Source organism: Schistocerca cancellata, chromosome 5 (assembly GCF_023864275.1).
Source record: "Schistocerca cancellata isolate TAMUIC-IGC-003103 chromosome 5, iqSchCanc2.1, whole genome shotgun sequence".
Lineage (NCBI taxonomy): Eukaryota > Metazoa > Arthropoda > Insecta > Orthoptera > Acrididae > Schistocerca > Schistocerca cancellata.
This window is the reverse complement of record NC_064630.1, coordinates 555040200-555060337: the sequence shown is the minus strand read 5'-3', so window position 1 is coordinate 555060337 and position 20138 is coordinate 555040200.

Sequence of the window (20138 nt, the reverse complement as noted above, 5' to 3'; positions counted from 1 at the left end):
TTGAGCTTTGTTGTATGAGTAAATAACTGTCTGTCGCTACAGAGTGTAGACTAAGGTTGTCAACAGTCCCGTAATAATCCGGCAGTGTTTGTTAATAATGGCCTCCTGAAGGTAAACGACAGCAAGAGCGTCATCAGTGATTTGTAGGTTTGCAAGTGAGAGTTACGATCGTTGTGCAGTTCATTAAGTGCCAAGTATTCCTGGCAAACTAACACTAAGAGTTTCATCCCCAATCACTGAAGACACTAAACGTAATTTCCTAACAGTTGTTATTGTCAGTTAAGTACACTTCAATTAAAAGACTTCTTTGAGGGAAATTCACAAGGAACATCGGAAATATGCGTTACGAGATGAAGATAACGCCGAGAAAGAACAAAAAAAAAAATAGGCTCTGAGCACTATGGGACTTAACATCTTAGGTCATCAGTCCCCTAGAACTTAGAACTACTTAAACCTAACTAACCTAAGGACATCACACATATCCATGCCCGAGGCAGGATTCGAACCTGCGACCGTAGCGGTCCTGCGGTTGCGGACTGCAGCGCCTAGAACCACACGGCCACCGCTGCCGGCCGAGAAAGAACAATTTTTGTTTGTAACATAAATCTATACCTCTAAGAGAGCATGAAATTTTTCAGTAATTGGTCACATCTAATTTTTACGTTCCACTATAAGGTGTTGTAACAAATTCAGACTGTTTTCGTTAACACTACAAGTTAATTACAGTTGAAATAATCTACAAATACAGTCTCCACTCAAAATTCTGTCAGTTTGTGCATATGTACTAAATGATCTTAGTAAGAATTTGATACTTACATGCTCGTACTCTCGGTATGCAACAAGTAACAAGAGCGATAGTGGAGCGCCATGATATGTTCATTAAGAAACTACATATAAATACAGCTATAGTTTCTTGCTGGCTCCAACTGGGACCTTATATTCAGTCACGAAATACCGAAATACATTTTGTAAAAATTTCATTTATCATTCTTTACATGGTGGTAGGTGGTATTTCTCTCTCTCTCTCTCTCTCTCTCTCTCTCTCTCTCTCTCTCTCTCTCTCTCTGTCTTCTTTGAAAAAGAAAGTACTAAAGTCTAATTCGACAAGCACTGTTAGAACTTAGTAAGCACTTCCAAATAATTCGTCTCTGTGTTGCAAATGGTCTATTTCATTGTAATTTTCACAGATGACACGCTAATTACGATTTTAATTTAGCTTGACGACTCCATTAGCGTCTCTTATCATACAAGAAGTAAAGAGCAGGGATACATATCAGTGCTTACAAGAAGAGTACAGACCCATCGATCGATTAATTTCGACGATCTTAGACTTACAGCTCAGGGGCAGCTCGGAGCTAACTTCCGTGAAAGAACTTATCTAAAGTGACTATGTTTCAGTTTTAGAAAAGAAAACCAAAATCAAATGTCAGGACTCAGGTTCCGTTCCGGACCAGATGGAATCCTCAAAACACTTGAAATTAAGAAAACTGTTGTTATACGTATCATGTCCTGAAGTGAATAGTTTCCCAGAAATCAAGGATTTCTTGATTTCGATCCTTTGTAGATGTAGTTGTGGTGGCAGACATTGCTAAATGGATCGATGGCAAGATGGTACAGTATATATGCTGCTATTGATTCAGTCAACTTACCGACCTTCACTTAATATTTTTACTCTTTGGGAAGCGAATAGAAGTTGTCGTAATATATATATATATATATATATATATATATATATATATATATATATATATATATATATATATATATAAAAAAAAAGAAAGTCAATTTTAATATGAATAAAGAAATTGATCAGCGTATATTACCACTACAATGATGGCGTTTATTTGCGGTACAATCTACATGTACTTTCATTTCCATATTCTCAAAATAAAAGGATAATGCATTTTGTGAAGGAAAAGGGTTACTAAATCATAGAGTTGGCACTGAGGACCAAACATTCGACAAAATTCATAGGAACATACGCTGATTATCTTCGTTAGCCTCGATGAACAAAATTAGCAAGACATAAATTTCGTGACAGTTTTCATCCTCTCACCAAAAAATAAAAGCTTTTACATCTAAATGCCGATTGGTAGTGATATTTATGGTAGAGGGGTGCACTTGCACAATGTGAAGCGACTTGTAACATTGATGGATAATATATTGTAAGAATTAAAAAGCATAAGATCCGGTGATGACAGCATAGCTCTGTCGAAATCGGTTATCTAATAAAATGCTTTTTTGAGATCTTGGCTTGTGAAGTTTCTTCAGTTACCATAAATTACAGATCATCCCCCGATTTACCATGTTAGGAATATATACATGGGTCGAAATTACGTGTTCTTCTATTTCTCAGAATGATATGTACAAAAAATCTCTTCATTTTCAATTCCTCCAGTTCCAAAACGGAATGTGCATCAAGACCTTTGACTTTTTTCGAAAATGTGTGCTTAGTAATTCGAGCCGTTTAACGTAGTTTTTTTTTTTTTATTCATCGACTAACATTTTAAAGTTGGTCGAAATCGGTGGCTCGCTGGATCTGACATTTCTTTGTATGTCTTATCTATCTAAAACATGAATAAAACATGAAGTACTGTTCAAGTTTAAGCTTGCTTTATCTGTTTATATTTTACTAGGGACACCAAAGAACACAAAACGACACGTAAAACGCCAAATGCTGTAGAAGTGCCACGTTACAGTACAAAATGACTGATTAGTTTCTCTATTATCCTAGAAGTGCAGAACAGCCACTAGTGAATACCGTATCGGTGACATTGTCATATTTGAGGAACGTACTTGTTCGACCAGTGGGCTCGCCGGCGACGTAATTACGGGCCTTTGAGCTAGCGTCGCTTGCTGGAAGCTAGCGAGCGTCAGTGACGTAATCAAGAACAATCGCGCTTCCTGGAAGCGAGCTTGTGTAGCGCCTGTGTCCGCTGCAAGCCCTGCAGCACCAGCAGTTCGTTCTACTGCGATTCCACTACGCCGTCGCTTCGAGAAAAGTAGCGTCGCTGCAAAACCCGCATTCGTCGTATCAAAACGGATGACGTGTTACTGTTGTTCGTATTTGGACCCTCCTCTGTTTTATGAAACAGTGCTTCCTCACCCGAGTTTTGTTATGTACGGGCTCAGTGAGTGGCCTTCAGAATATCGCTCAGTGATTTCCCCGCCAACCTTGGTCTGTGCCATTCATGACATTCTCACTGCTCTTGGTAATGCTACTTGTATGTTTGATTTCCTTTGGGTTCCTAGCCAGATCCCAGGCAATGAACTTGCTCATCATCTGTCTTGGGGGGGGGGGGGGTCGGCGACCTTTTTCCCCCGTTCACCGTCATCCGCGACCCCTCCGGGGACGGATTTACGTCGTTAATACCAAATCCCCTTTTGGTCACTCGTGGGCTGACCTTGCGGAGGCTATCCCCTTGTCTAATGAACTTTGTGCCATCAAGGAGACTCCTACCATGTGGCGTTCTTACCTCTGCCTTCTAGCGGCGGGTATCTACCATTCTCAGCCGTCTTCGTATTGGCTATACCAGGTTGACCCATTGTTTTTTACTTCTCAATGAACCCTCCTGCATCCTTTATAGTTGCGGGGCTCCACCCACAGTGATCCATATTTTGCTGGACTGTCAAAATGTTCAAATGTGTGTGAATTCCTAATGGACCAAACTGGTGAGGTCATCGGTCCCTAGACTTACACATTACTTAAACTAACTGATGCTAAGAACAACACACACACATCCATGCCCGAGGGAGGACTCGAACCTCCAGCGGGAGGGGCCGCGCAGCCCGCGACATGGCGCCTCAAACCGCACGGCCACTCCGCGCGGCTTCTGGACTGTCCCTGCCTTTTCTCCCTTCCCACTTTCCCTTAAATATCCCCTCCCGTCTTCCTTGTCTCGGGCGTTTGCAGACGACCCTTGCATTGTTGTGTCTGTTCTCGGTTTTCTTCGTGAAATTTATTTGTACTGTCAGGTATACGTCCTTGGCCGGCCGCGGTGGCCGTGCGGTTCTAGGCGCTGCAGTCCGGAACCGCGGGACTGCTACAGTCGCAGGTTCGAATCCTGCCTCGGGCATGGATGTGTGTGATGTCCTTAGGTTAGTTAGGTTTAAGTAGTTCTAAGTTCTAGGGGACTGATGACCTTAGATGTTAAGTCCCATAGTGCTCAGAGCCATATACGTCCTTGAATCCTCTGGAATTAGTTCCTCAGTTAGCGTAGGCGTTGGTTATGGAGGTACCTTGCCTCTACACCGGTTGGGTTCTCTCCGCCTTTTCCCTACATTTTTGTCTGATCTGTTGTGCTGTTTTGTTTCTCCTTTTCTTGTGTCTTATTCCCCCGGTGTCATTCCCATTGTACCATAATAATGGTGTGGTGTGGGTGTCAAACAGGTCGGTGGCGGTGCTGGTGGCTCACCGCCAGTAGCGTTTGTAGGGCACCAGCCATCCCAGATCATAGGACCGATGACCTTGCTGTTTGGTCTCCTGCCCCAAAATCAACCAACCAACCAATGTTTGGGTCCTACTGGACGACGCAATGCATAGCAACCTGCATTTTCAGAGCTTTTAGCTTTTCTTTGTGCCCACTTTACCTTCATTCTCTCTGAATGTCTCTTTTTCCTCCTACCAGACCAAGTTGTTCCGTTTCTCTTGGCGATTACCTACAAGGACAACTCCCCAATCGTCAGTTTTCTGCCTAAAATTATTTTCAATCTGGTACACTTTTATAGTCTCGTACATTTTCCAAATTCCTATTTACTCCTAGTCTGTATGTTCCTTCTTCAGTGTAATTTGGATCTACAATATTCCTGATAACTTTTCGTTCTCTCTTGAATTTATTCTGTGACTATCTTTCTGTTTAAAATTGCTACAGTGCTGTGTAGTAACATATCACCTTTGTGTTTTTCGAGATGCGCACTATATTACAGATAACTTCTGTAAGCCTTTTGTGGCAACGAATTTCATAATTAATGTTCTCCAAACCAGCCTCATAAATTGTTTCGCCTAAATATTCGAACTGAGAAACTTCACGATTTTTTCGTATTTACTTTCTACAATTTTCGGTTCCAGTTTGTTGTTAAACATATATCTTCTCAATTATATTTCGAATACTGCTCTTTCGCAGTTAATTTAAAAAAAATTGTATTTGTTCAAAATGGCTCTGAGCACTATGGGACTTAACATCTACGGTCATCAGTCCCCTAGAACTTAGAACTACTTAAACCTAACTAACCTAAGGACAGCACACAACACCCAGCCATCACGAGGCAGAGAAAATCCCTGACCCCGCCGGGAATCGAACCCGGGAACCCGGGCGTGGGAAGCGAGAACGCTACCGCACGACCACGAGATGCGCGCAAATTGTATTTGTGATTATTGAATGTCCTGATATACACTCCTGGAAATGGAAAAAAGAACACATTGACACCGGTGTGTCAGACCCACCATACTTGCTCCGGACACTGCGAGAGGGCTGTACAAGCAATGATCACACGCACGGCACAGCGGACACACCAGGAACCGCGGTGTTGGCCGTCGAATGGCGCTAGCTGCGCAGCATTTGTGCACCGCCGCCGTCAGTGTCAGCCAGTTTGCCGTGGCATACGGAGCTCCATCGCAGTCTTTAACACTGGTAGCATGCCGCGACAGCGTGGACGTGAACCGTATGTGCAGTTGACGGACTTTGAGCGAGGGCGTATAGTGGGCATGCGGGAGGTCGGGTGGACGTACCGCCGAATTGCTCAACACGTGGGGCGTGAGGTCTCCACAGTACATCGATGTTGTCGCCAGTGGTCGGCGGAAGGTGCACGTGCCCGTCGACCTGGGACCGGACCACAGCGACGCACGGATGCACGCCAAGACCGTAGGATTCTACGCAGTGCCGTAGGGGACCGCACCGCCACTTCCCAACAAATTAGGGACACTGTTGCTCCTGGGGTATCGGCGAGGACCATTCGCAACCGTCTCCATGAAGCTGGGCTACGGTCCCGCACACCGTTAGGCCGTCTTCCGCTCACGCCCCAACATCGTGCAGCCCGCCTCCAGTGGTGTCGCGACAGGCGTGAATGGAGGGACGAATGGAGACGTGTCGTCTTCAGCGATGAGAGTCGCTTCTGCCTTGGTGCCAATGATGGTCGTATGCGTGTTTGGCGCCGTGCAGGTGAGCGCCACAATCAGGACTGCATACGACTGAGGCACACAGGGCCAACACCCGGCATCATGGTGTGGGGAGCGATCTCCTACACTGGCCGTACACCACTGGTGATCGTCGAGGGGACACTGAATAGTGCACGGTAAATCCAAACCGTCATCGAACCCATCGTTCTACCATTCCTAGACCGGCAAGGGAACTTGCTGTTCCAACAGGACAATGCACGTCCGCATGTATCCCGTGCCACCCAACGTGCTCTAGAAGGTGTAAGTCAACTACCCTGGCCAGCAAGATCTCCGGATCTGTCCCCCATTGAGCATGTTTGGGACTGGATGAAGCGTCGTCTCACGCGGTCTGCACGTCCAGCACGAACGCTGGTCCAACTGAGGCGCCAGGTGGAAATGGCATGGCAAGCCGTTCCACAGGACTACATCCAGCATCTCTACGATCGTCTCCATGGGAGAATAGCAGCCTGCATTGCTGCGAAAGGTGGATATACACTGTACTAGTGCCGACATTGTGCATGCTCTGTTGCCTGTGTCTATGTGCCTGTGGTTCTGTCAGTGTGATCATGTGATGTATCTGACCCCAGGAATGTGTCAATAAAGTTTCCCCTTCCTGGGACAATGAATTCACGGTGTTCTTATTTCAATTTCCAGGAGTGTATATGGCTCACCGGCTACATGACCATCTTCTTCTTTTGCGCGGATACACAAACAGTGCCCGAACTCTTACTGGAATCGGCAACGCGCCGCGAGTATTGAGTATAATGGGCGGGGCACCACGAATGTAGTGCGGGACAATACGTTGAGAATTTGTGTTTCGTGGGAGGCGTGCCAGAGATAAATCCCTGCAGTCGCACTATCCTGTGTGTCCTCGGTGGCTCAGATGGATAGAGCGTCTGCCATGTAAGCAGGAGATCCCGGGTTCGAATGCCGATCGGGGCACACATTTCCATCTGTCCCCGTTGTCGTATGTCAACGCCTGTAAGCAGCTAAAGGTTTTCATTTCACTGTAAAACTTTGTGTGGTGCAGTCATCAAGAGAACACGAGTGGGCCTTCGGCTCCGAAAGTCCATATCGATGATGTTTCGTTGAATGGTTCGCACGCTGACACTTGTTGATGGCCCAACATTGAAATCTGCAGCAGTCTTCTGAAGGGTTGCACTTCTGTCACGTTGAACGATTCTCTTCAGTAGTTGTTGATCCCGTTATTGCAGGATTTTTTTTTCCGGCCGCAGCGATGTCAGAGATCTAATGTTTTAGCAGATTCCTGATACTCACGATACCCTACTGAAATGGCAGCACGGGAAAATCCCCACTTTATCGCTACCTCGGAGAGGCTGTGTCCCATCGGTCGTGCGCCGACTATATCACCACTTCCATACTCGCTTAAATCTTGATAACCCTGCAGCAGCAGTGACCGATATAAAAACTGCACCGAACACTTGTTATATAAGCGTTGCCGACCACAGCCCCAGATTCTGCCTGTTTACAGATCTCTGTATTTCAATACGCATGCCTGTTCAGTTTCTTTGGCGCTTCAGTGTACATATACGTTGTGTCTCGCCTAAGATCGTTGAGGCTTATTTTCTCTGGTGTTTCGGCAGATATCGGCAGTTTTGTTTTTCATTGTGTAGATTGTGTCGGCTCAAACAAATACTGTACTGCTCTCAACATGTTTCCTGCGACGCACAATGCCAACGGAAAGCAGCGGTTTGTTTTCTATTATAAACAAAATTATTTTTAAACCTGTATTTTAAGTGCCCATTCGACAGAGTGGTGCAAAATTCGTCTAGTGCGATTTTCGGTTTGTCGATATGTATTAGCAGGGACAGTAAAACACGAAGAATAAGCAGCAACCCTGCAGCGACTCAGTAGCACTGCACGCTTCGCGGTAGCAGTCAGCGCGAACCTGGACGGTACTGTCGCCGCTGGGACACTGGTTAATCTTTACGTTTTTCCGTCCTTGGTAATACATATCGATTACACAGACATCGCACAAGACTAATCTGGGACCAGTCTGTCGAATGGACAGTAAAATTCCGCATTAAAAATCATTTTGTTGGTGTGGGAAACACACTTTAAGTGTGAGTTAACTTTTATTTTAAGACTTCTTTGGAATGGAATGGAATGAAGGGGGAGGATTGTGGTTAATTTATGACTAGATGCGACGGAACAGAGATTTCGGCAGGAAAAACGGAAGACTTTCAGGAGTGATTTATTGATGTATAATAATAATGGCGTGTGACGAGGGCCTCCCGTCAGGTAGACCGTTCGCCTTGTACAAGTCTTTCGATTTGATGCCACTTCGGCGGCTTGCGCGTCGATGGGGACGAAATGATGATGAGCAGGACAACACAACACCCAGTTCCTGAGCGGAGAAAGTCTCCAACCCAGCCGGGAATCGAACCCGGACCCCTAGGATTGACAGTCTGTCACGCTGACCACTTAGCTACCGGGAGCGGACATTTATTGATGTAAAAATTATGATGTGAAATGTTCTAAGCATCGCATATAGAAATAAACTTGTATTATTCCAGATTAACTGGACTCAAGATGCCTTACCGTAGGAGGAAAAACATGTCTAGAACGTAATTAAATATACAGATGGTGGAAAAATATGGAAGCTTCACAAAGAGAACACGTTACCATGCCTAATACGATGCAGGAAACAGCTGGCATTTAAAACAGATACCAGTCCTCTCGGCATGGATAAACACACGTTTTCAAGCGAAACCTTTACCGTTCTTCCTCCCAAATAGTGACAAGTTCAGTTAACGATGATGGCGATGGATAGTGAATGCGCACCCTTCTCTTCACGGTATACCACAAAGTAATGTTGAGTTAAGATGACTCTAGTGCCCAGGGAGGACGACAAAGTGCATCCTTGTACTCACAAAACCTGCATTGTACGATGGGAGTTGTGTGAAGAGGGGCCTTGTCCCGGAATACAGCGTCACCACTGGGGAACAATCACTGTGCCATAGGATGGGCCGGATTAGGTAAAGTGGTCACATACTTTCAGTAATGCGACGCCGGCCGGGGTGGCCGAGCGGTTCTAGGCACTACGGTCTCAGGTTCGAATCCTACCTTGGGCATGGATGTGTGTGATGTTCTTAGGTTAGTTAGGTTTAAGTAGTTCTAAGTTCTAGGGGACTGATGACCTCAGATTTTAAGTCCCATAGTGCTCAGAGCCCTTTGAACCATTTTTAGTAACACGACCTTGCACAGTAACCGTGGAAGACCACGCTATGGCTGACCAAATCAACACCGAACCCCCGCCATATTTCATTCTTGGAATATAAACTCAGCCTAAGTTGGAAACAGTGTGAAGCAAGACTCATCCGATCAAATGACTTCCTTTCGTTGCTCCATAGTCCAGGTTTTAAGGCTTAGTCACCACGTTTTCCTGTTACTAGCATTTGCATCATTTGTTTGTGGTTTGATAATTCCAGCTCGGCCTGCAGTGCATTGCTTCTGGATATCCCTTCTTGTTGTTTTGGTGTTGATTCAGTTCTGCAGAGAGTTTTGGAGTTGTTGTCCTCTTATTTTTCGTCATAATTCTGTTTAATGACCCTCTGTCACGATCAATCAACACTCACATTTGTCCGCATTTCACATAGCTTCCCGCGTATGCGTTATAAACGTTAGATAGGGCGCCTCTTGAAACACCAAACACCTCGGGTGCCCCATTTACGGAAGCACCCACCACACGGGCACCAAGTCCGCCGCTCGTGGTCTCGCGGTAGCGTTCTCGCTTCCCGAGCACGGGGTCCCGGTTTCGATTCCCGGCGGGGTCAGGGATTTTCACCTGCCTCGAGATGACTGGGTGTTTGTGTTGTCCTCATCATTTCATCATCATCCAGGAAAGTGGCGAAATTGGACTGAGCAAAGATTGGGTAATTGTACGGGCGCTGATAACCACGCAGTTGAGCGCCCCACAAACCAAACATCATCATCATCACACGGGCACCAACACTTTGCCCACGCGCAGATTCACTTAGTTCAGACATAATCCACTTACTACTACACAGAACTCTGTTCTGAACACGACTGACGTTTGCAACGTATTGAGGACATGGAACATTTCACGGGTGCCGTTCGTAGTCAAATGGAATAGCGCAACATGGTGGCTTGGCTAGAAGCTGCATTAACGATCAAGCATGCATTTTTCACGGTGTTTTCGTAGTTTCGTTCAGTCTCGGTAAACTGCGGCAAGAAAAAGCCGTTTAAACTTATAAAACGAATATTTATCTACTACCTGAGGGTAATGACCACTCCAGCTAACTTGTCAATACTGTTATGTATGAAATCAAAGAAAATTTAGGGAATTGTTGACCGTAATGAATAGCCTGCTTACCGTAGACCAGGGATTAATAAATGTACGAGTACAAAATAAGTGCCCAGTCTTTGGAAGCGGCACCATCCGTCAAGTACCTGGATGTGACTGTTCGAAATGATCTCAAATGGAATGATCAGATTACACAAGTAACGGGCAAGGCGAACTCTAGATTGTGGTTTAATCGTAGAATCCTGAAGCGATGCAGACCTTCAACAAAGGGTATAGCTTACACTACGTTAGTTCGACCAGTCTTAAAAATGGCTCTGAGCACTATGGGACTTAACTTCTGAGATCATCAGTCCCCTAGAACTAAGAACTACTTAAACCTAACTAACCTAAGGACATCACACACATCCATGCCCGAGGCAGGATTCGAACCTGCGACCGTAGTGGTCGTGCGGTTCCAGACTGTAGCGCCTAGAACTGCTCGGCCACTCCGGCCGGCGACCAGTATTAGATTATTGTTCGTATGTATGGGACCCTTACCAGTTGGGCCTGATTCAAGATATTGAGAAGGTCCAAAGAAGAAGGGCAAGATTCGTGACTGGTACATTTAGCCACCGCGAGAGCGTTACAAATCTCATTGAAAGTTTGAAGTGGGACACACTTTCAGATAGACGGCGCGGCAAACGGAAGGGGCTGCTCACTAAATTCCGAAATCCGATCTTCACCGAGGATGTAGAGCATATATTATTACCACCAACTTTCTAATCGCGCAATGATCACCATTCAAAGATAAGGGAAAGTAGAGCTCGTACTGAGGCGTTCAGACAGTTTTTTTTTTCCCCTGGCGCGATCCGCGAGTGGACAGACGGGGGGGGGGGGGGGGGGGGACGACTATAACTTTGGCGCGAATTGTGGAATTGTGCCCTCCGCCACACACCGCTTGGTGGCTAGCGGAGTAGATGTAGAAGTGAATACAGATGTAAAGTTACAAGTAGGATTACTGAAAAAGATTTTGCTCTCTTGGAGTGCAACTAACACAGAACAAACAAAACAAAGGCGTCGTCAGAAATAAATTAGCGTTCGGGAAGAAGATTTTTCCCAGAAAAAGGGCTCAGTGGGATTTACAAAAGCGAAGTGGAATAGGAAGAAAATGTCTCAGGTATAGCATTGTACAGTGCTGAAAGACAGGTAGTGGGAATACCAGAGAACAGCAGATTGGAGCAATTTCATACATAATACTGCAGGAGGCTTTTAAATGCTAAACGGACAGAAATATAAAGTAGCAAATGTAGACGAGATAGAAACAACAGCTGCGGATAGTGACCACTCCAACAAATTTGAAGAGACAGTTGTGTTTGAAATCAAGAATAATTCAGGGAACTGTTGACCGTAATGAATAGTCCGTTTACCGTAAACGAGAAATTAAGTAAGTGAATACAATTGTTACGTTACAAGCAGGATTACTGAAAAACCCTTACGGGAAGAGGGGACAGGCTGGTGAGGAATTCTTTCTAATTCATCCAGGAAAACAGTAGTCACGCTCTGAAAGGGACCATAGAAGGGTATCACTGTATGCACTGATAAAGATTGGCACGCATATGCTAAGAAATTTAGGAGCTGTAGCTATGAAATATAATACGAAATGGAAATTGTGTGATAAGAGATTGAGGACAGATCAAATCACTCGAATGAAAATATGCTTTTCAATCAGACTAAGTGCACCCGCGGTCTGCCCGCTTTTCCATTCGCTCCTCCATTAACTTTTACCTTACCATACAGAGCAGTTTGGTTCATCAGAAGCGTCGCTTTAGTAGAGGCTTCGAAAGTCTTGGAAAATCTACAAATGTTCGATATGCCAATACCATTCGTCCGACTGACAGCGAGACAGGCAGTTGTCTGCCATTACTTTTCCAGAGAGCTTCCTCGCTGCAGTATTTCTCTTGTGCCGCGGATCAATTTGCGCGCTCTAAATCTCTTTCAGACGAGTGACGGGCGAGTGGCCCGATTTATAGCCGTAGCCGCTGGCTCCTGGGAGAGCCGGAGACGCTACTCAAGAGAACATCCCGCAAATGTTGAAGACCGCGTAAATCTCGCTGTATTATTCCGTTCTGAGCGGTTTTAGAAACTGCCAGCCTGTCAACGCATACCGCATCTCTCTACCAATGTGTGTCGGTTACGTACAAAGCTCTGAAGCTCACCCACGTCTCAGTGTTCTGTTTTTGGTTCGAAGTTCGTCTTCCTCAGTAATTCTTAAACAACAATTATTATTTCTTTTTCTTCCCAGTCACCTCCCCTATAGTCACTATTCCTCCCTTTCCCCTCAAGACGTTCACCCATTCATGCCCTTAAAATACTGCAGTTAACTCTGTGTCAGCCCACTGGGACGTTATTAAACAAGTCTAAATGAATTCTCACTGTGAAATCTGAAAGGTCGGAATACTAATAATCAGTATATCAAAACAAATGAATGTTAGGAAAATCTCTGCATAAAGCCTAAAAATAATCGTAGGCGTAGAGATGTTTTCCATGTATTAATCACATACATTGATTTTAATTAACAGCGTTATTCCACTCAGTTTTCTGGCGGTTGCTGTTCTACAGCTACCTGAAGAATCTAGTACTGTGGTCTGTGACAGTGCTGTGAGTAATCTCAGGACTTGGAATCTATAAAAAAATCGTTAATCGATGTTCGTAGACCGACTGGAATACGCCCGTATGCAAGTGCGGCTTTATGGATGATAAATGTATGATAGTTGTTCAATATGCAGATAAAAAATTCTGTAAAAAAGTAAGATTTTCCGAAGGAAATGTGATTGTGGCAGTAGATGGTTCAAATGGCTCTGAGCACTATGGGACTCAACATCTTAGGTCATAAATCGCCTAGAACTTAGAACTACTTAAACCTAACTAACCTAAGGACATCACACACACCCATGCCCGAGGCAGGATTCGAACCTGCGACCGTAGCAGTCCCGCGGTTCCGGACTGCAGCGCCAGAACCGCTAGACCACCGCGGCCGGCGTGGCAGTAGAATCTTAGTGTACATCCGTTCTGCAACACTCTGGACGATCTATGAGAGGCCGTCGGATATCGTAATGATGAACCTGTATTCCATAGCATAAAAGCTCCCAAAAAATCAGAATGTGTTCTGGAATGAGCAATACACGTTCCTATGCAAACCGACTTAATTCTGATGCTAATTGAGTCGTAATATTTCATCTAATTTTACTTGAGTCGGAAATCCAGTAATGGCGGCAGCCACGGATGCATCTGTTGACAAAAGAGGTTATGCGCGATACATCGACTTACTTGTAAGAGTTATCACACATAAATTGAATGTTAAAAAATGTCATCACACTGTTATTCGCCTATAAAGCGAAAGCGAAAGCAACTCATTAAATAACAGAAAATAATGACGTTTTTGTTATTCGTCTAAAAAGCGAAACCAGCTCATTAAATAAATAGCAGTAAATGTAATCGCATTGTTGTTAATTGCCCTTAAAGCGAAACCAACTCATTAAATAAATAATAATGTAATCACATTGTTGTTACACTGCACCTTTGCCGATCCCTCATATGCCACTCAAACGTCTACAAAAATCCTCTGTAAGTTACACACAGATACACTAATACCAAGGTCTTCTTAAAAACACTGCATTCTTGAGGTTGGCAGTACTCACAACCACACGGAAAACAAGTGACAACAGCAAGATACAATGCTGAATGTGAAACAACTGAAAATTGCTATAAAGGCAACGTTTGTGAAGTTTAACAAAAGTGAAGTGGAGGCCTAAGAATATAAATGCAGCAAAGGAAAAAGCGGATTTCTCAACCCGAAAAATAGTGAAGGTTGAAAGTTCAACCACGTTATTTCGATTGCAACTTTTGCTGACGATGAGTGAAAAACACGCCGATTTCATAAGGTATAAAATGAGTACTAAATATGGTAAGTAAACAGAACAGCTATTTCATAAGAAAAGTTTTTAATCCGTAAATAGCAAATTGTAGGAACGAATTATGTGTACTATATAAAGTGCTGAAGAAAAGTGTACTATATTCTTACAGGAGATAGTACTGAATCAGAAAAAAACTCAGCCACATAAACAAATTTTCGGAAACAAATGCTTGTTGAGATGCTATTTGTCAGACATAACAGTTACAACTTCCTCCTACGATGGGGCAAAACCCTATGTTTGATACCTCGTATCGTACAATACACTTACTACTAACGTTTAATGAGCAATGGATTGATCGAGGAGCTAAGCAGTATGGTTTTTCCACCTCTCTCTCTCTCTCTCTCTCTCTCTCTCTCTCTGGCGCGGAAAAAGAATTATCATGTCGGCCTGGGATTCCAGTAGTGTTTGATCACACAGCAATGCAAAAACTCAAACTGAGACATTACAGAGTAATAGTAATGTTTCGACTGATGATTTCAGATACTGTTGCTCAACGTCAGTAGTGTATACAGCTATTTGAGTCTGTACATGATGCATATGTTATTCCATAGAAAGGTCTTTCTGGTGACGAAGTACGGCTGCATTTATCAGCGCACATGAACTCACAGCTCAGTCGATAATGGAATCCTGAAAATCCTCGTCGCTTACACCAAGACACTCTGCCTGATGCGAAAATAGGAATGTGGTGTGCAGTTAGTGCAAGTTGATTTACAATGGTATCCAAAATTAAAGCAACAAAAGGAAATTTTGCAAGGTTGCTTTTATTTTGTCACAAAACAGTATAAACAGGTGATAGTAAAGTAGAAACATTGTAATGAATACAGAATGCACACAATGGCAACTTGCATAGCGATTGACAAAAAGTTTCTTCGTTTTTTCCAACTGAACGCATTTGCACACACATGCCGACAACTGGTTATTGTGCTTAGTATGGGGTGTGACCACAGCTGGCAATTATACGGGCCATACTTCCCGCATAGCTGCTCGCAGTCTTAGAGAGTGGTTAGTGGATTCTGAAGTCATGCAAGCCTCTCCCTAATGCATCCCAGACGTGCTCTATTGGATTCAAATCGGGAGAGCGAGCAGGCCACGCCATGCGTGCAGTATCTTCTGCTCACAAGAAAACATCAACCACTCATGCTTTATGAGGTCGAGCCTTATCGTCCATCAGTACGACGTCTGGGCCTAGAGCGCCTCGCAACAACCGCAAATGAGGTCCCAAGATTTCGTCAGTTAAACCTTGCCGATTCACCGATACAGTTTCATGAAGAGAGGATCGTTTGGTAGACATAATCCCTGTCCACACCACTAGGGACCCTCCTCGATCTCTATCTCTCTGCACGATTTTGTGTCTCTAAGTCGTGTTACATGATCCCTCCAGATGCAAATTCATCGACAATCGCTCTCCAGTCGAAATAGGGATTCACGTGTGAGCAGAACATTGGCCCACTGTTCGACCGTCCAGGTGGCATGATGATGAGTCCTCTCTAGACGTTCCCTTGTGTGAAGATGCTTCGAGGTTGACATGCAGCATATCTCCGACAGTAAAGACCACTCTGCCGAAGTCCTCTGCACACGTTTCCCGCGATACCGATACAACACGCCCAGTGGGTGCTGCGAACTCACATACCAGTTGCCATGCAGTACTAAGGCAGTAAAGTCGTGGTTCACACGCGGTCGGCCGTGCCCTCGTATTCGGGATACAGTTTCGGTCTCTTATAAGCTGTCGCCACATCCGAGAAACAACAGAACAAATCAGTTTTCGCCTGTCCTGCTTCCTTTCTTTCTATGGCCCGCCACCGCAGAGAGTCTGGTAGGCATCTTCTCTGTGCCATTCTGCACCGTCTGTGACTGTGTACACAGTGATTGTCGATGTAGGGCTGATCCGCAAACACTACCTCGTATCATAGGTACCCTTACGTCATTACTGGCATGGTTATCCGTTGACCGGAATGCCGTATTTCATACAGAACGCGACCGTAAGGACATCTGGCTGACAGTTAGTTTGATTATATCGTGGATTAGACACAGGACGGAAAAATATCGGTCTTTTTTAATTTAATTTTGGACAACAGTGAATTTAGCCTATGTTTATCCGCTAAACTTTAACTTCCGACAGGTCTATTCAAATCCTGGCTGTGAGCCAGCAACCGTCCAAAAATATGATTTCTATAATACAGCCAAATGGTAGTATCATGATTGAACATGATCTGGTTTAGGCATCAACTGTGGGTGTCTTTATTGGAAAATCCAAACGTATTACCTAAAAAGATTACAAAACCATCAACAATGAAGAAATCCAAAAGTAGATGGTTATTATACCGAACAGATTTAGAAACGATTATGCTCACAGGTAATGACAGAGGAACAGATTAACGAGCAAAATGCATTTGTCATATAGAATAACTCCTTCAGATCATATTTAAAGATACATAAAAATTACAGGTATTCGAACTGACATACAGTGATATCTGTCTGTAGAAATTATAGGCACGTGACGTAGCACACTGTACGCTGCTAAGGGCTCTAAAAAAGGAAACAGACTCTGAAGGTAGCATCAGACTGAGAGATTCACAGGCCGAAGTTGCACAACGTGAACAAGAAACAAGTGGCACCATCTATTAACAATCGAATAAATCTGCTCTTACATTAACATTTTGCCTTTGACTGAGCATGTGCCCGAATGGGAAAGCTCTTACATCAGAGTATGGAGCCAGTAGCTGTCTGGGCAGCGGTATTTCACTGAGCGTATCGGAATCCTCAAGTCTTAACTAAGGCAAATAAATTCGATTTTGTTTCTTTGGAAACTGAAATGTTGAGCTTTTGTGAGACTTTTTCCTTAATTGACAGTGAACTGTGTTTCTGTTTTGTAATGTGATTATCAGTGATGATGTTTGGTTTGTGGGGCGCTGACTGTTATCAGCGCCCATACAAAGTCCCAATTTTATACACAGTCCAATTTGTACATTGTCCAATCTAGCAACTGTCACCAGTAATAATAATGATGATGATGATGATGATGATGAATACAACATAAACACCCAGTCGCCTGCCAGAGAAAATCCCCAACCCAATCGGGAATCGAACCCGGGACCCTGTGATCCAGAGGCAGCAACGCTAGCCACTGTTTTAAATCTCATTTTATTCGTTTTCGTTCGTTGCATATGCTTGTGGCGGACGTCGCAAGACACCCGTTTCAGTTCGTTCTTGATCTTTTAACTCAGTTTTTTCATTACAGAGGGCAGATGACCCTCTGACCGAACACGCTGAGTTACCGTGCTGGCAGCTACTAGACCACGAGCTGCGGTCTTTACTATCGGTGGAAGTTGGTAGTAGCCAGTTGGAGGCGACACAGAAACTGTTAACGGTGTAAGTATCCCACACCAGTGACCGGATCTCGAAAATTTTTCCGAAAGTAGCTGGATTCTTATCAGGATTTAACCGTGTCCCTTAGGTCAAAGTGAGATTTGCGTTGTATACTTCATAGTACAGCACAATAGTGAATTAATCCGATTTCGCCTATAAACGTTTCTGAAATGCAAAAACTTTTTGAATCGTTACTGTCTCAACAAAGATGAATAGCACAATCAACAAAATACCTTTCGTTTGCTCCTCAGAAATTCTGTGAAACTCGGAATGAACTGCAGAAGACGGAACGCATTACCAAGCGGGTGACACCAAATAGTGTGCCGCGCAGCAATGGAGGGTTCTGCTGGCACGCTACTAGAGCTCGAAAGCATTACATCCCTTGAAAGGATAAGAATGTTCCGTCCTTTCGTATGTTAGCTTCACTTCTGCGTCTGCACTTATTCTCTGGTTTGACGTGGGAAGCACCTCCTCTGTCAGTAGCGTGACCTGTTTGCGGGGGCGCAACATCAAAGAATTCCACTTGCACGCCAGCGTACTTCCGACTTAAAAACGCCTTGCTCTTTACTAAAAGCGGCTGCTATTTTTAGATGTGGGGGAACAAGATGGGATGGGATGTGATGTGAAGGGAAGCTCCCGCCATTCGCCAACAAGCTGCGTCTCGAAGTTTGTGCTCTCACCCCGTCCCGTCCTTTCTCCCGAACCGCACACCGGGAAGAGTACTTCCTGTCAAACAAAACTTTCCTCCTTTGTCTCATTTCTCCGGCAGAAAATAATTAAAATGAATACCAAAAGAGAGAGAGCATACAGCTCCGACTACACACGGACTCAAATTCAGAAGAAGCACCGGAAATGAAGTTTGTGTGGTTAAATTACCGTTCATTGTTTCTTTACTTTCTTTGTGTCCTCCCTTGTGGAGTTTCTTTATCTCTTTTTCTTGAATAAACGTTTCGAATGTCTAGCACTGTTCCTGAATCTGTAATAAGCAAACAGCCGGACTTTCTTGCGCGTTATTAGACCTCTGGCTAGTTTGTTGCAGCGCGCCATGAATTCCTGTTCTGTGCCAATCTCTTCATCTCCTAGTATCACTTACGTGCATCGTTCTCAGTTATGTGTTGAATATATTCCAGTCTCTCCTGCAGCTTTTACCCTCTACAGCTCCCTGTAGTACTATGAAGATTATTGACTTACGTAACACGCATGCTATCGTCCTCTGGGGGGTAAATCATAACTGAGAAAAAAGCGTTTCCTGCACAAAACGTGTATCAGCGACAATATGTGCTCCCTTCTAGAATCTCTTGTTAAACAGTTAGGGACACTGAAAATAGGATATGTACTCCGTTACGAAGTTAGTTGTTAACAACCAGATTAAAACGAAACTAATGTTCATAAATATGACAGCAGAAAGACCAATGATTACACTGTCAATCAGCCTTGTATGGCACAAAAAAGAGTAAGGTATTCAGCCACAAAAGTCTTTGATTACCTGACCAGTGATATAAAGAGTTTAATCGGTAATAAAGTAATCTTAAATTGAAAGTGTACCTGCTTGTCGTCATCTTGTATTCCATAGAAGAATTTCTAAATACAGGGTGTTACAAAAAGGTACGGCCAAACTTTCAGGAAACATTCCTCACACACAAAGAAAGAAAATATGTTATGTGGACATGTGTCCGGAAACGCTTACTTTCCATGTTAGAGCTCATTTTATTACTTCTCTTCAAATCACATTAATCATGGAATGGAAACACACAGCAACAGAACGTACCAGAGTGACTTCAAACACTTTGTTACAGGAAATGTTCAAAATGTCCTCCGTTAGCGAAGATACATGCATCCACCCTCCGTCGCATGGAATCCCTGATGCGCTGATGCAGCCCTGGAGAAAGGCGTATTGTATCACATCCGTCCACAATATGAGCACGAAGAGTCTCTACATCTGTTACCGGGGTTGCGGGTTGCGTAGACAAGAGCTTTCAAATGCCCCCACAAATGAAAGTCAAGAGGGTTGAGGTCAGGAGAGCGTGGAGGCCATGGAATTGGTCCGCCTCTACCAATCCATCGGTTACCGAATGTGTAGTTGAGAAGCGAACGAAAACTTCGACTGAAATGTGCAGGAGCTCCATTGTGCATGAACCACATGTTGTGTCGTACTTGTAAAGACACATGTTCTAGCAGCACAGGTAGAGTATCCCGTATGAAATCATGATAACGTGCTCCATTGAGGGTAGGTGGAAGAAAATGGGGCCCAATCAAGACATCACCAACAATGCCTGCCCAAATGTTCACAGAAAATCTGTGTTGATGACGTCATTGCACAATTGCGTGCGGATTCTCGTCAGCCCACACATGTTGATTGTGAAAATTTACAATTTGA